Source organism: Passer montanus, unplaced genomic scaffold (assembly GCF_014805655.1).
Source record: "Passer montanus isolate IOZ18808 unplaced genomic scaffold, ASM1480565v1 scaffold18, whole genome shotgun sequence".
NCBI classification, from domain to species: Eukaryota; Metazoa; Chordata; class Aves; order Passeriformes; family Passeridae; genus Passer; species Passer montanus.
In genome coordinates, this window is record NW_024365381.1 from 1,382,326 (window position 1) to 1,399,636 (window position 17,311).

Below are 17,311 nucleotides of genomic sequence, written 5' to 3' on the forward strand. Positions count from 1 at the left end.
ACAAGCATGAAGACCTTAGCTACAGTGACTAAATTCTTCTGATTCTCTATGCAACGGAGTTAAAGATGCCTAGAAATCAAACCCAAACAATTAGAAAAGCTGCATAGGAAGAGGATAAAACAGGTCAGAACTTGTCTTCATGCTGCAATTACTCAGTGAAGGATCCCATTATTGTCTAAATTCTTCTAGATTTGTTTTCGCACATGGAACGTCTTCCTCACCAGCAAGAAATGTGTAAAGTCATCTACGAATGCAGCAGCCAGATATTAGCCTGGGGAGAAATGGTTTAATTACACAAGCCGAATTTAAAAAAAAAAAAAAAAAAAAAAAAAAAAGGGGATGTAAAAAAGTAACCTGGGTGGTTTTTGAGTAGTTTCAAAATGTGTGGGTTTTGACTGAGTACACGGTTTGAAGAAATTAAAATTAATTTTATTATCACAGTAGTGAGCTGACACGAAGAGTCGGCTCCCATCTACACCATTACTATGCCGTAACTTACTATCCAGGCATGAGAAATAACCCTCCCCGCCGCCCGTGCTGACAGCGGTCAGACACCCAGGCGAGGTTTGTGTCCCAGGAGAAGCAGAGGCGCGGGGACAAGCGGGCGGCCCTCGGGGACAAGCGGGCGGCCCTCGGGGACGCGGCGCCGCCCGCCCCACAGCCCCGCGGCCCGCGCGCCCCCTGCCGGCCCGCGGCCGCCATCCCGCGCTTTGCCGGGCACAACGGGGAAATCGCTCCCCGCACCAAAATCCGCCCCCGCGCATCTCACACTGTGGTGCTGGTCTGCACCACCAGCCACTCACGCCCTGGCGCTACGCCACAAGACGGAAAACTGCCGCCTTTCACCACGTGCCCCCAGTACTGCAGGCAGAAGCCACTTGCTTATGCGTACATGCTAACTTGGTCCATATGGTTTTGCTTCCTCCTCTGTCCTTCACAACAGAAAAAACATTTCATTCTATAGCGAAAATGTAAATCTTCCCAAATGAAAAGGCGAGCCAAAGGAAATCTGACTGGGGAGCTTGCCTCACAGTGACAGCACAAGCATGAAGCCTCCCAACTGGATTTGTGCCATCCTTAGTCATGCACAGCTGGTGTTTGCTCACTAAAATACTCTGTTCATAAACAAGCAATCCCTACCCTATTATTGCTGCCATCTATTAATTCAACTTGTTTCTACTACAATAAATTGTCTCTGGACAGGCAGCTTTCATAAATAGTCATTCTAGTCTGAATATGAATTGTCCTGGCACAAAACCCAAAAATTCTTCCCAAGTGCTCCTAGGGGAGCACAACTGACTGCTAGTACATCAAAAGAATGAAAAGAATCAGCTGTCAAACTAAGCAAGCAATTAACAATGAACACAAGGGTAAAACTTTATGTTATTTCTTAACACAAAAAATAACACTGTATAGATTTATAAGCCTTGCTACAGGCCCAAGAGCTTATATATTTCTTAACTAATCCATCTATAACAGGTAACCCAGGGTACCAAAAAAACTAATATTTCCAGGTACGCATAACCGGCTGCCCTGCTTGTCTTCCCTGGCTCAGAATCGTAAAACAAAACCAACCAACAAAAAACCAAAACAAAACAACAACAAAAAAAACACATCAAACAACTCTGTCTTGCACATGGTATCTAGGCATCTAAATGAACTTCTGTCTTCAATTATTTACTCTGTAACCATGAGGTAAAAATATGCAAAGCAGACTGAGCACCAGCATGCAAGACTTCGAACTCTCAAATTCTAATCCCAGCTCTGCCAACAACCCTGTGAGACCATGACAATGTCCAAGGCTCTGCTGATTCCTTAGTATTTCAGGCCATCACTAAAATAACTGAAAAAGCTTCCATGTTAAAAAAAAATTTGAAATACATGTATCAGTAGAAATAGTGGGAGTTTCGTTTAGTTTTTTAACTACAGAAAGTAATTTTTAAAAGATGGAAGGATGTTTTCTTTTATGAAGAGGACAAAAAATTCTTTATGCTATGATAACACCAAACAACAAGATGGCACAGAAGCTGCTCCTGAAAGCAGCAAGAATCTACTCTAATCCGATCTCCTCTTAGAGGAGAGCATCTTTCACAGATCTCACTCACCAGAAAACAGTTTTCAATAGTCTGTAACCTGTTTTAGAAAAAGAACACAAGTTACAAGCATAGAACTTGTAACACAGACTAATGAAGGAAGCACAGACCTTTACAGTCATGATGACCTGTTTTCCTCTACAAGTCCTTTCTTTCCTCCTTTAAGCAGTACATCAAGTTCAAGATCAGTTTCTATCAATTTGTGTTTTGTTTATAAGAGACATAAGGACAGATAATGAAGCTGCAGGGGCCCCCTGAAGCTCTGATCTACTAAGAACCATTACTGCTTCTTCTGAAAGAGATGAGCTTACAATAGCAACAAAGAAACAAAACCATGGTAAAGTGAGGCACAATCCATAGTCAACAGATGTAAAATAAAGGCACCCATTGCTGCACACCTGAGAATAAAGAAATTCACTATAAAAAAAAGCAGGAGGCGCCAATGGACTCTGAAAAACAACCTCCTTATTTACTTCATTCACCATTACAAAACTGAAAATTGCAATGATTTCTAGAATTCAGAGCACTGGACAGTTCCAGACTGCAACAAGGTCACAGAGATGTTAATTTTAAAACCTTATTTCACAAAATTAATGAACTGAAATCAATATGAGTACACAAATGAACTAACCAGCAACTTCAAGCCCAAAGGTTAAACATAAACATGATGCATGCCATAATTAACTTAAGGAAAGTAAACCACAGAAGAAAAAACATATTAATGCATGAACAAACAGTTGTTTATTTAATCCACCTTATTTCATACTTTCTAACTTGCAACTACATCAATGCACCATTTCACCACAGTAAAAGCTTGCTAACCTGTGACCACCAGTTCACACAATTCACAGCTATTTCATCAATTTCAGCTGCTCTTCATTGATTAACACCCACCAGATGCTGGCCTCCAACTTCACACACCACCACATAATTGTAACATAAAAACTCCTAATAAAGGGCATAATCTCAAAACTTGTGTATGTCAGAATTACTAAGAGATACTTGAAATATATTTTTAAAATGCATAAAACCGCATGTTTGAGAAGTATCAGACCCCATCTTAAAAACTCATAAGCTGGCACAGAAAGTTATGTGCAATTGGTTGACAGGGTTTCCATGGAGTTACTCAACTACCATTCCACAACACAGATCACACTGCAGACTGCTTTTTTTTGCAAAAGTATTAGAGCAAATGCCATGTTTTAAAGTTGATTAGAAGGAACCATTTAAGCAGTTTTGCTTTTCAAGATGACAGATTTTTCTCTGAGATCCAATTATTCCAACAGCCTATTTAAAAGACAGAATTAAAGACTGTGAAATAACAAGATCAGATGCCATCACAAAAAGTACATATTTCATGCAACAGCTTAAAACACTCTTATTAAATGTGACTGATTTTATGGAAATATTTTTAAATCTTTTACAAAATTCCTCCAGGAAGCTTGCAGATTGCATGTAGCCCTCACTCCTACCCATTGTTTTTTGGTTTACTTGTCCTTTACAAGAAGAAGATGCTGCATCTGCCTCAAAGTACTTGAGTATACTTTGTATTTAATGTTTTATGAGTACAAGCCTGCATTATACACCCTCCCACTGCAAAGGAGGCTTGCTTCTGAGTTTGTCTGTGTGCAGTAATGTGCACAGTGGAACTACTCCCAGTCTACAGCAGCAGGTGGACATAAGGAACACCCGCGGCTTTTACTCTTGAATGGTTTCTACCATCTATTTATAGTCCAGGCAACGGGTTTAGAAATACTGAGCTGGGAAATCACTCAAAAATTGTATTTCTAAGCTTTATGGAAGATACATAGTTTTGGGGGTCTTTTGCCTTAGCTGTTTATGAAGTATTTTTATACATAATTTCTCCAGAAACAGTAAATCTGTGGAGCTATAAAAGAAAAAAAAAAGGTTTTGGACACCATTCAGCACAAACTCCTTTTTTTTTGAAGTCAGTGTTCTGAAGTGATAGAATTATTTATTGTCTCCAACCTGCAGATGCATTCTCTACAACATCTACACAGCCTTCTAGAATTGCAGTTCAAGCCTGCAATACACCAGGAAAAGGACAAAGCCAAACCCAGAAGCAGGATGAGATCTACTAAGTTATTCATGGTACTGATAAAATATAAACAAACTGACATAAACTCAAAAGCCCACCAAAAACAAATAAGAAATTAACTAAATAAAAGCATTAATGACACCTAATGTATGTGACTGCCCTCAGCAGTAACCATTTTATTTTTGACACACATTTCACATTAAGGCTGATAATTAAACATTTACCTACCGAATCATTTGCTGCTAGGGCGAGGGCTATATTTACTGCAGGAAAGAAGAGGAGGAAAAAGAAAAAGATTAAGTGCTAAATATTGAGAATGTTATCACTGCTAACAAGAGAAAATATAAATACAACACATTTAATAATGACATCATCTCTTGGTTCTAAGCTTCTTGCATCTCTACAACATGAGCAGTTTAAATGACAGCAGTACCTACATTTCAGTCCATGTTTGTTAACCAGCCAACAAACTCAAGCTAATCTGCAAAAACTTGGAGATTTGCAGTTTCTAGAGGACACTGCAATATAATAAGATATCCGCGCTATGATGCCCAATGGGCAGGAAGAATAATGCACAGAACTCTATGATATCAGAAGGCTAATTAATTACTTTATTATCCTATATTATACTATAACAAACTTACTTCTAACGACTGAAAAATACTAAAGAAAAAATCGTGACTGTCTCCCAACAGCTTTGCGTGACTGGCCAAGGAAACAAAATAGTCCTCAGGAGAATCCAATTACCAAATTCCTTCAGGTACATAATCTTCCAACACATTCCACATGTTCACAAATACAGGAGCACCAAATGAGATAAGAATTGTTTTGATCATTCTTTTCTCCCCTTCTCTCACAGCTTCTGTCTGTTCAGAGGGCATGTGAATAGCACAATAATACAGTCTCAGTATTTTGCCAAATAATAACATTACAAAATACTTTTCAAAGTAGCCACTTTTGAAAGGGGACACCATACTATAAAATGAAATTACTAGCATCAGTAACCTTCAACACATTCTCTAGTGAACTTTCATAACACTAGAAATTAGGTAAGCATTGACACAAACTATTAAAACAAGTGACCAAAAAGATGATCATATCCCTTTTTTTGATTTCTTGTCATATATTGAATAGAAATGTTTTCTGGAAGAAGGGGAGATGCATGCTTTTCACTTGATTTTTATGTCAGAAAACAAAGTCACATCAACCTGAAAGCGTCCGTAACTAAAAAAAAAAAAAAAAAAAACCAAAAAAAAAAAAAAAAAAAAAAACCCAAAGAGAGATGAAGCAACTAATCAACCTGAAAGCGTCCGTAACTAAAAAAAAAAACAAAAAAAAAACACCAAAGAGAGATGAAGCAACTAAAAAGACCATTTGTTTAAAGCTTTTACATTTCCATCAGTACTTAACTCTCATAACTAAATAGCAGGTGCAAATGGTATCTTTAATAGCACACCAGCGTCAGTTATTTGGGAGACCTCCTAGAAGTTTTGGTATAGAAAATGGAAACAACAAAAAACAATCACAGTATTTAAATACGCATTGACAAATACTGTTCCAGTAATATAATATTTTCTAATCATTCTAATTATTCCACAAGACAAAAATGCACTGGAAGCAACAGAGACTACAACATGAAAGCCATATGCAACAAACAGAATGAGTTACGCAACAGGTTAGGGAATGACCATGACAAACTTGACCAGAATGCAGACACTCTCTTCCTGAAATGGAGATCCAGAGCAACTGAAACACAACTATACTGGAGAAAACAAACAAAAAAAAGCCCTGACAGGCCTGACATACACACAAGACTGATGATATTTCCTGTGGTGCTTTAGGAATTAGAGGTGCTTACTAGCCTCCCTTTTCAATTCCTGCTCTCAAAATGCGTCACCAAACATGTCCCCCATAAACCTCAAGTAAGAATGTAACTTTAAGTACATAATTCAGTAATGATGCCATGCAATCCTTTTGTTTATACAACTTATCTGACATTCAATGCCATGTTCATTTGAATGACAAAATTTATCATCATTGTAGTCAACAAGAATATATATTTCCTTCTCAATATTACGTATTAAAACATTCATTCAAAAAGGCTGTCCATTAGAGTTACATGTAAATGCTTCATTTACATTTCTACTATCTTACTTAATGCCTGATTATTTTTATTTTTAAATGCACAGGAATGAACTCACAGCTCTAAGTATTATTTATACATGTGTTAAATTTTATGTAGAAATTGCACACAGATACCAGTCACAAGAACTTAAATTCAGGTATTTGTTTGCAGACATGAGGACAATAATCTGAATTTGCTTTTCAAATTATGTTCATTTTGTAAACTGCCAATTGATAAACAGGTATTTGGTATTTTTAGTAACCTGCAACAACCAGTCTATGTGTTATAATGATATTACCTTTTGATGGTTAAGAAACACCAGTTTTAACTGTTTTAACTTTGTCTTTGTACAGGTAGGTGTATCCTATGTATAGGATAGACAATAGCTAAATAGAAAAAACCCCTTTTTTTTAAGAACAGTTACTTTTAGTACAGATATCATATTAGTCTGTTCTTGAAATAATTAGACAATTAGTCTGTTTCAAGCATGGGTGAAATACAAACACCAAAACTATACATTAAGAGCTACATCCATGTGTTATTCACAACACATGGAGACGAACAGCAGACATCCTTCAACTAAAGGATGACTCTTCTCCAGTCTAGACGCTAAGAAAGAGATCTTTAAACACATTTTTAAATGTGTTTAAAGTGTAATGTGTTTAAATGTGTAAAATGTTTAAATGTGTTTAAATGTGTAAAAAACACAGACATCTTTTCCAAGAAGCTTACTTTCAGTGTCATAGCATCATAGGATGGCTTGGGATGGAAGCGACCCTAAGGATGACCCAGCTCCAAAGCCTGCTATGGACAGGGACATCTTCCCCTAGACAAGGTTGTCTGACATCCCATCTAACCTGGCCTTGAATACTTCCAGGCATGGGACAACCACTCCCTGTCTGGGCAATCTGTTCCAGTGCTTCACCACCACCACGGTACAGAATTTCATCCTAGCAGCTAATCTACATCTCTCCACTTCTGGTTTAGAACTACTCACCCTTGTCCTTTCTGCACACATAAAAAAGTCACACTTTTTCCCTTCTGTAAGCCCCCTTTAATTCCTAGAAGGCCAAGAGTCTCCCCAAAGCCTTCTCTTCTCCAGGCTAAACAATCCCAACTCTCTCAGCCTGTCTCCACAGCAGGTGCCCCAGCCCTCTGATCATCTTTGTGGTACTTGTAGGACACACGCTCACAGGTCCTCCTTATGCTGGAGGACCCAGACTGGGACACAGTGCAGCCATCCAGCCGATTCCTCATAACCAAGTGGTCCATCCATCAACTCCTGGTCTCTCCAGATCAGAGACAAGGGCATCATGCAGGACAGTGCCAAATGTTTTGCAGAAGTCCAACTCAATGATACCAGATATTCTTCCCTCAACCACTGTAAGAAGGCACAACAAATGTTTTTTTGCACGTTGGCACAACAAATATTTTTCTTTCATTCTGTCATCTGTTTAAGTTCAAGTCCATTTCTGCAGTACTACTAACCCATGTACTATCTCATTCTACCATCTAGGAACACGTGGTAGAGAAAAAATGAGCGAAAAATTAATTCAAAACCTAATGGTAGAGTTGAGAGAAGAGTTCAAGGTACTTCACAAAGCTCTGATCAATTTGTATGGTTTATAAGTACCGTTTCACTTTTTCTTTATAAAACACCCACATAAGTAGTTGAGAAAATTGAACAGAGTCCTGATCTGGAAACTTTCTAAATATCAGTATCCTCTACAAAGAAAGGCACTGTAAGCACATGTAAGCGTGAGAAGGAAGAACTGTGCACTAGCATGTGATCCCTTTCACCTCAGCCTACATCAGCTCTTAAGATGCCCCGATGTCTCAGGGCAGTGCTGCACTATTACAAAAATATGATTCAAAACTAAACTCACACCTAAGTTAAAGCCAAGATTTCTGTATCCAAGTAGATTCTCAATGGCTGCAACAGGACTTGTCATAGGTGAAGGGCAGTGTTATAGAACCCAATCACATGGTAATGACACAAGCACCTAAATATTCCCTGCAAAATACTAGAAAATGTGCAAAGGAAATTATTAAAAAAATAAAGAAATCTTACCTGCTGTTGTTGATTTTCCAACTCCCCCTTTTCCAGAAGCCACAACCACCACCTGCTTAACTCCTTCTATGGGCCTCTGCTTTGGCAGCCCTCGTGACAGGATCCGAGCACGTTTGTCCCTCAGAGCCTCATCCCCAGAGCTTGAGGACTACCAAAACCAAAAAGCAAGTGAATGCATGTGCACCAACCCGCAGTTCTCGCAGAGAAAGCTGACAGGAGGGGAACTACACGCACACTGAGAAATTTTCACCACTTGTTTAAAAACATTCTGCACATGGCTCTCCCAAAGGGAGGCTACTTCCCGCCCGCTGCGCGCCGGCGGGGTTGGCGCTGGCTGGGCCCGGCAGCCCCGGGGCAGCGCGCGGCTTGCGGCGCTGAGGGAAGCGATCGGCATGAAGCGATCCGCGTCCTCCCGCCCAGCGCGCCGGGCAGCAGCAGCCCGGAAAGCAGTTCCCTGGCGCTGTCTGTAAGGAAACCGATCCGCGTCCTCCCGCCCAGCGCGCCGGGCAGCGGCGCTGGGAAGCAGCAGCCCGGAAAGCAGATCCCTGCCGCTGTCTGTAAGGAAACTGGGGCCAAGCGATCAGCACCGAGTGACCGCACGCATTGCAAACTGCCTCGGGCTAATTCCTCATTATGCCGCAACTGTCCCCGCAGAGGCTCGTTCTGGCTCTCTCTGCTGTGCTCCATCGGCTTGTCGGTGCCTTCTGAATTCTCATCTCTGCTCGCAAAATGGTTGGGAAAGAGGTCGGTTCCGTCTTGGTTTGTGTCCTCTACAAATATAATAAATATATCCCATTTCCTCCTTTGCATCATTATGTAGAAGATCAGAGACCTGTAGCCGAGGCAGATGCCACCTGTTTGGTCGGTTTTTTGCTTATTTTGATTTGCTTTTTTTGGGGGGGGGGGGTTCGTTGGGTTTTTTTAGTAATACTAAAGCACAGAATCACAGAATTAGTCAAGTTGGATAGCCACCACCATGGATCATCTGGTCCAACCTCCTTGCCCAAACAGGGTCATTCTGAGCACATGGCACAAGATTGCATCCAGATGATTCTTAAATATTTCAGTGAGGGAGACTCCACAGCCTCTCTTAGCAATCTGTTACAGTACTAGGTCACCTGCACAATAAAGTTGTTCTTCCTCAAGTACAGGTGGAACTTCCTTTTCCATCAGTTTCTGCCCATTGCCTCTTGTCCTATTGTTTGGCACTGAACATTGTTCTGGTGCTAGTTTTGATCATCCAGTTTACCCTCACTCAGTAGAAGTTCATCAAAACCCATTTCTGTTCCTTATGTCATGTGAGGTTTGCTTAAAGCTTTAAGACACACATCATCTCTCGCTTCTCTCCCACCTACAAGCCTGGTAACTATCTTGTGGAAGGAAATTAGATTGGTTTGACATGATTTGCTCATAAAATTCCTTGAATAGTCCTTATTCAGCTAAGTGATATTATAGAAATAATTCAGATCTTAGCAATTTCAGGTCATTAGTTTGCAAATATAAAACACAGTGTAGACAGTCTTTTGTTGGTGTCTGTCATACTATGTAATGGATCAGAGGATTTTACATCAGTTTAAAGTGTTATTATAATAAACATTTCCTCTCACAGTGAGCAGAATTTTCACTATTTTAAATGTTTCATTTTAAATTATATTATTAAAAGTTCTAATCAAGCAAGCCAAAGGCATGTTCCAGTGCTCAGCTACAACACATAAATTACAATGTTGAAAATAATTTTTTTCCCTATTCTTGAAGTGATTCTCATTCAGCCTACATTTTTGATGTACACACGAGCAATTTTGCATCTCTACAGACAGCTGTATTTTGCATGTCCACAGACACCTGAAGAAGTCAAATCATTTCCCAATAATTTACCCTACTGTCAAACCAAACTGAAAAAGAATACTGAAAACTAACAAGCCACTGCATTTTGAACCTGTGATGTGGAGTCCAGGGCTTTTTTTCACTGCCTCTGGAAATCATGTTACCTTTGCATTGCAGGAAACTTGCATAATTGTTTTTCCTACCCGGAGCAGTTGGGGGCAGTGTTAAAGTGCAAGATACCGTGCACGTCACATCAATGGAGTCGGTACTGTGGGATCATGGCTAGGCACACACTAGAGATGTGGGTCACTTCAAAGCCTTTACAGGGAAAAGAACATGGTGAAAATGTACAATACACTTCATCTTGAGAATAGCTCCAACACCGACAACAATAATATGGAAATATTTTTGTGGGGTTTTGTAAAGCTGATCTAGCACAAACTAAAACTGAGCTAACAATCCACAATATTTTTAGTTTTAATAATTTATTCAAGCACTATTTTGTTAACTACCCTGTTAGCAGGGTAGCTAATATGGCAGTAGGTTGTATTGAATGTGAGTATGAATTGTTGTATTTGGCCATTAGAAAGGGAATCAGTTTGCTCAGCAATACAGCAGACATTTTCAAAATGCCTTGACTTCAGTGGAATACTCTGCAGTTTCACTGGGTAGTGTTTCTATCTCAACTAATTGTGAAGACAATTTTATGGATTGTACACTTCTCACAATTGCTCTTGGCTTCCCATTTACATTTTAGCATTTGAAAATATTGTTCTATGTTGTTTGACTGGTATATTATTGCACAACATGCAACACAACATACACTGATAAAATATGAGTCTAGGAAAATGCAACCAAAAATTAACAAAAATTTTACTGCCAGACATGAGTCTTGATGGAAACTACAGGTAATATCAGCATCTTTCAGAAAATTCCACTTCAGACTTCAAAAGTGTAACAAAATGAAAGATGCAATATTTAATTTTAATGCAAATTGATACTGTTTTCTCTAAGTAAATGTAGGAAAATGTTTTATAGACTCTAAATGCTATTCAACCTGAACAATAACATGATAAAAATAGAACTGATTTTTGTGTGAAATTAGGTTGTCTTGTGTTTAAATATATCCTTTCTCTACCCCAAATCAATTAAGGGTATGCAGGTATAGCTAGGAAAGATTTCTTGCCAAAACAACTCCAAAATTTAAAAACTAAATAACATTTGAAAAATGACTTGGTAGATAATTAGGTTGCTTTGTGTGCAGTAGGATGTAAGTGACTTTTAAAAAGTATCCATTCTCATTTCTGGGTGTCTGCATAGTACCACATTAATAATATAGCAACTGCAAACTCTTTCTCATATAAGCCATTTATTTCATACACAATTTGAACTAGAAAATATATTAAAGAATGGCAAGAGAAAGATTCTTCAAAACCAAGGGATCATTTTAACTTCATAATCAGGCCTGCAACCTTTGGCCATAGATGTACACCACTGCATACTAGGATGAGTGTGTGTGGCATGGGAGTCTCAGATTCTGGAGTTTTCCCCCCTGGCTGATACCTTTAAGATAAATAAGTTAAAAATTATGCTTTTTATCTTTTTTTTTTGTCACGTGGTGATAATTACTTAGTCCAGGGCTCTGCCCTGGCTAATGAGCCTTGAGCTCTTAGCATTTCCTCTTGGCTCAGCCAATATTGCCTCACTGTGTCTCAGGCTAGCTGCCACCTCCTCCCTTTGGCAGCTCTGAGACCATGCTAGAGCATGTTCTTGCCAAAACAGCATTCTCCTGTGGGGCTGACAAACTGTATCAGGCTGCAGAATAATCCAAGACAAAATGCCTACTGGTCTGAGCTCTTTGTTTTATCTTTGCTGTGTTCCTCAGGGAAGTTAAAGCAACTTCCACAATGCTTTACTTAATGCTGAAACACTGATCTGGTCTTACACAGACCAGCACCAGCTTGGCAGAGTTTGTGCACGGGGGCACAGTGGCATACCTGGAGGTAACAGGCTCCAGAGAGATCGGTGAGGCACATCTCAAAAATGTGTAAATAGGGAATTTCAGACGCTAGGGGAGAAAACAACTGCAGGCATAAATGAGGAAAGTCCTTCTGTCGTGGTATTACCCCTCTGTCATTCACTGGAATTTTTCTCCTAAAGTCTTTTTCCTGCTAGGCTCAGACCAAGGTCAACACCAATGACGTCACTGCACGGAGGCAGTTATGCCCACTTGTTGCAAAGTAAGTTTGGCTCAAGGGATTTTAACAGATTCTGATTTCAAAATTCTATTCAAAACAAGGCAGGTTTACCTGAGTTTTCATATAAAATATTACCTAGTTTAAGAAGAAATTTCTGTTTATTATGTATGGCAGTACTTGAAAATGCAACACCTTTAACAAGCAGAAAGAAAACACACAAGAAACAGTACAATTTTAATAATTTTTCTTTATCATGTATAGTTGCCAATAATAGTGTTGCCAATAAATATAAGACCACATAAGTAGCTTCATCCTATGTGAAAGCTTTGCCAAATCTAAAACTGAAAAGAAATTGTTTGCTTTCATTCAGTTTCACTAAAGGAGGAAGAAAGTCTCGAAAAACTGATACCATTTAGTTTCTATATTGCTTTCCTGTGGAATTTTAAACAATGCAGTCCTTCACAGACAAGAAGAGATGAAAACCTTATTTAAATTGTAACTAAACTCTTCTGAAGTTGGTCAAGTTCTTCAGGTTAACATTGCTTTCCATAATAACAGTCACATCACAGGGAAGATGCAGCTTATATTACAGCAACTTTTCCAACCTTTAGGAAGTGGTGCAGAAAATTATTTATTTTGTTGAACATGCCCTTCTATTACAAAGCCACATATTTTTTTTTAGGTAACTTACCTATATAGATATTCCCTGCATGAATGAAATTAACACAAATTAACAGTATTTCCACACCTGAAGATAAAAACAAAGGGTTTGAAACTTATTCCTATTGTTCGCTGTATATTTTACCAACATTGAAGGAAGACTGGCATTTTCTCTCTTTTCTTCTTTCCTATATTTTTTTTAGTAATGGAGATAAATTCCTATTATAAGAGTTTCAGGGACAAAAAGAGTTCTGTTGCTTTAGGCAGTGTACAAATACAGAATAAGAAATGATGGTGACTTTCCTAAAAGCTTCAGTAAACCATTTGACACTACAGATCTGGGTCACAACAATATTCACAGTCCCAGTTTCTGAAATTATTTTAATTCTACTCTTCATTCATTTTTCTCAGTAACAAGCTTGTTTTAGAGGAAACATTTTTGTTAACATCAGAACCCTGAGTCTGAACAAGTTTTATGCAGCAAATCAATCTTATTTGATCAATGATGCTGACTGAAACATTATATCAATTTTTACTGGGTTTTGTGTAATTATTTTTAAAATCTGGTTAATGTTCTATGGTTGTGTTCGAGGGTCCTGGGATGAGGGAAGAGATGAGAATCTTGATTCCATGTTTCAGAAGGCTGATTTATTATATTATGATATTATATTACATTAAAATGCTATATTAAAGCTATACTAAAAAGAATAAAGAGAAAGGATCCATCAGAAAGCTGGAAAAGAATGGAAAGGAATGGAATGATAATAAAATCTTGTGAGTGCTCACAGCCTCGACACAGGTGACTGTCACTGGTCATCAAATAAAAACAATTTCATATGCTGGGTAAACAATTCTCCAAATCACATTCCAAAGCAGCAAAACATGGAGAAGCTGAAGCTTCCCAGCTTCTCAGGAGAAAAGATCCTGGCAAAAGGATTTTTCATAAAATATGTCTGTGACAATGTTCTAAACCAGTTCAGTTTTGCTCCATAGCCATTCAATACTTATCTATAAATCCCTGCAGTAGCAGTGCAATTTCAGAAGGCACCAATAAACTTGGGGTGTGTATGGACCACTTGCACAATTATTACAACCTTACACAATTATAGCAGCCTGCTCCAGAGGTTCGTGTGCCAGGGCCAATCTCAGCTGAAAATAACTGTGACCCAAGAACACTCCCCATTGTCAGTGTCCCCTGTATGAAGCACTGTCATGTAGAGCTGCAGGGGACTCTATCCTGGCAAGCCAGAGCACTGATTCTTTTAACACAATCCTCTGGTTCATCCTCAGCTGTGAATGTAAGTAACTCTTCAAGGTTTTACACAGAGCCACAAGTTCTTAACTGCTGAACTAGGAACAAAATATTTTTCTTAGTCAGCAAGCCCTGGCCAAAACTATGTCAGGGAGTAAAGATGAGTTGCAATGGCCAAGAGTATTTCCTGCTATTGATTCTTAGTACAGACGTAGCCTAGAGGTTCACCTGAAACTGAGCTGAATCATTCTCCAAGCTCCAGAGTGCATTATTAGATCTGTGTTTTCTGTAGCAGGACCTGAAATTTGTCATTTTTGTGCAGGAATTTATCTGTGGGCACCAAAATGAAGCATTTTTTAATCTGGATATGGTCCTCACTGGGACCATTACTATGAAGACATTATTATTTTTTGTCCAATGCTCAACAGAGTATCCAAGGAAAGATAAAACATCTGTAATTGATATTAAAATATCCCAAGTTACAGAGTAATTGTTTTATTCTGTTAATCATAAAAATGTATGCCTCCAGCAGTTCCAAGAATTATCTGTGAAATAAAAAGCTCTGTAAGAAGAGTTATACCAAATACTATTTTTCTATTCTTTTATAACTTCAAATATTGAAGATAAAGTGTTTCACTTTCATTCTGTAGCAAAATTAAGCATCTTTTGTAAAAGAAAGAAACTGTGACTCTTTGGCAGCTTAAAAAAAAATAAGCCAATCAAAGGATATGTGAAAATTCCTATCATTGTAATGCTTCTGTGCTATCCAGTGATACATTAGTAGTATCATCCTAAATGAATGCAGAAACATGCATTAAAAAATTGGTGCTTTGAGAAAGTGCGAAAATTAAAAATTGAAAACCAATTTTTGACACTACTCTTTGAAACATGTTAATCTACACTGGAAGTCATAGCAGGAAGGCACATAATTTCTTGACATGTTTATTATCTCATTTGACTCCGTGAATATTCATTAGAATTTACTGTTTATTATTTGTCTCTCTGTATTAAACATTTGCTTTTTCCTCCCAAGATCACATTTTATGTATGTGGGTTAAAATAATGAAAGGTGTATGTGTGTATATATATATATATATATATAAAGGATTTTTTAAACTACTGTATTACTGAAACAAACCATCAAAAACCAAAGGCTGATGGTAAATGAAAGTCTTATAGTTGTCATTTGTTCTAAGGTAAATGAGTTCCCAAAATATAATTTTAAGAAAAGCCCAGAGATCAACATCACTGTATCAGTATATGATGTTGCACTATGGCAAAGTGAGGTATCAATTTGTGTTGCAATGCAATATTTTTTCATTGAAGGGAATAAAATGCCAAAATCTGTCAACCCTTGCTTGGCTCACTGTGCCCTGGCAATCTTGCTGAACTATGCTGTGAAAGAGGTTGCTGTGTTCTGAAAACAACAGCTCCAACAACTCATAAATGGCAGACCAAGCATATAATTAGTGCCTCCTCAAGCTCACAAATTTTATCATGATGTATGGCAAATAGCACTTGGGCTGACTTCAGAGGTTTGCCATTCAGAGAATTTCCTAATGACCTATCATTTGTGTGCATGCTTCCCTGACTAGCTATGGATCAGTATGCCTGAGGGGAAAAAATGATAGGAGCTGTGACTCAAGGAGAAAGCTTTTGGCCTGAAGCTGCGGTGAGTTCCACTTTGAAAATCATCCACATAAATGAAAAAAAATGACATGCAGCCTTATTATGCCTGCATACTCAACAGTAACTGGAGGCAAAGAGTCCTCCAGGTACAGAGAGAATAATAAATTACTCTCATAGTGTTTGTGAAAGGAACAGAAAAAGCCACATCTCATTTCATGTCCATTTTTAATAACGTGAGGATTTATGTCAATACTCTGATGTTACACATCATCTGGCATCTACCAGAAACATGGAAGTTCAAGTTTCAGACCCTAGAAGATATTGACACATCTTTGTCTATAGCAACATACTCATATTATCATCAAAATTTCTCACTGAAGATGAAAAAAAAAAGGATTAAATAACACATCCCCATTCGGTAGTACTAATTGCTGTTGCAAAAGTGTTTATAGAGTGAAAAGAGCAGTGATGCAGCAATACTTGGGTAGAACAGACTTTAATTCCTTTACATGGGAAGGGTAGAGGAGTATGATGCAGAGGACCAACCCTGATGGTATAAAGAATGTAGGAGCTGTGCTCTATTGTGCCTGTTCCAAATACCTCCTCCATCAGGAGGAGCCCAGTTTGCAACACCATCTACATCTGCCAGGCATGGGCCAGCTCAGGGTCTTGAAGCAAACCAGACCCCACCTCCCAGACGTGTGCCAGGCTCTGAATTCCTGTGGTCTGCAGCTCCATACAGAGCACAGGAAGATGAAGCTGGCTTTGACTGGTCAAGGGTGGCCTGGGTGGCCCTGCTGAGCTTGCTCAGGGATGGCAGACAGCTTGTACAGCTGTGACTGCCACTGAGCTCTTTTACTCCTGCCCTGTTTGCTCCAGGCCCTCTGACCATAAGGTTACCCTTTTCTAGCTCAGTGCTGGTGTTGCTTCCCTCACCATCGAGTCACTACTGTCCTACACCCAAGTTGTTTTCATGTGCTCCTGCTGTGTAGAGCCTAGATCCCAAACTCAGGAGACCAGGGAAGCAAGCCCATTTGGATACACCAGCAGGGATCAACCTTTCCTAATGGTAAGGCAGAAAACTCCTGACCTTTGAGGGACTCCTCATGGTGTCAGCTTCATGACTTTCTTCAGCCTCCCTCTGAATTCCAGAATTAAGAGTAAAGTGTTGAAACTCAAGATTGGCTCTGCACAAGAAAGAGCATATGGGCATATGGGATCAGCTGAATTCCATGAAAATAAAGAATAAACACATTGCTTCTAAGCAGTCCACCGTGTTACAGTGAGACCCCGTGGCACGTACTGCAGGTAGGCCGCCCCCACTGCTCTGTTGATTCCACTGGAGCACCCTACAGAAGTCCTTTTTTCATTAATGCCTGTCAATCATACAGACAAAGATT

General features: G+C 39.0%; 1 protein-coding gene across 7 annotated transcripts in view; it reads right to left on the bottom strand.

The window, feature by feature from the left end:
- The window catches only part of NUBPL (nucleotide binding protein like), a 77,596-nt gene extending 69,103 nt beyond the window's left edge, over positions 1 to 8,493 (bottom strand). Inside the window, exons 1-2 of one of the 7 annotated variants that reach the window (XM_039705311.1) lie at positions 8,349 to 8,493; positions 4,381 to 4,415 (exon numbers count right to left, since the gene is read on the bottom strand). The gene's annotated coding sequence lies outside the window, so the exon portion shown is untranslated. Of the gene's footprint in view, positions 1 to 4,380; positions 4,420 to 8,348 lie in introns of those variants that run through there. The other 6 variants (XM_039705305.1, XM_039705304.1, XM_039705306.1 and 3 more) reach the window with 6 other exon arrangements.
- Between the last annotated feature and the right edge of the window lie 8,818 nt (positions 8,494 to 17,311).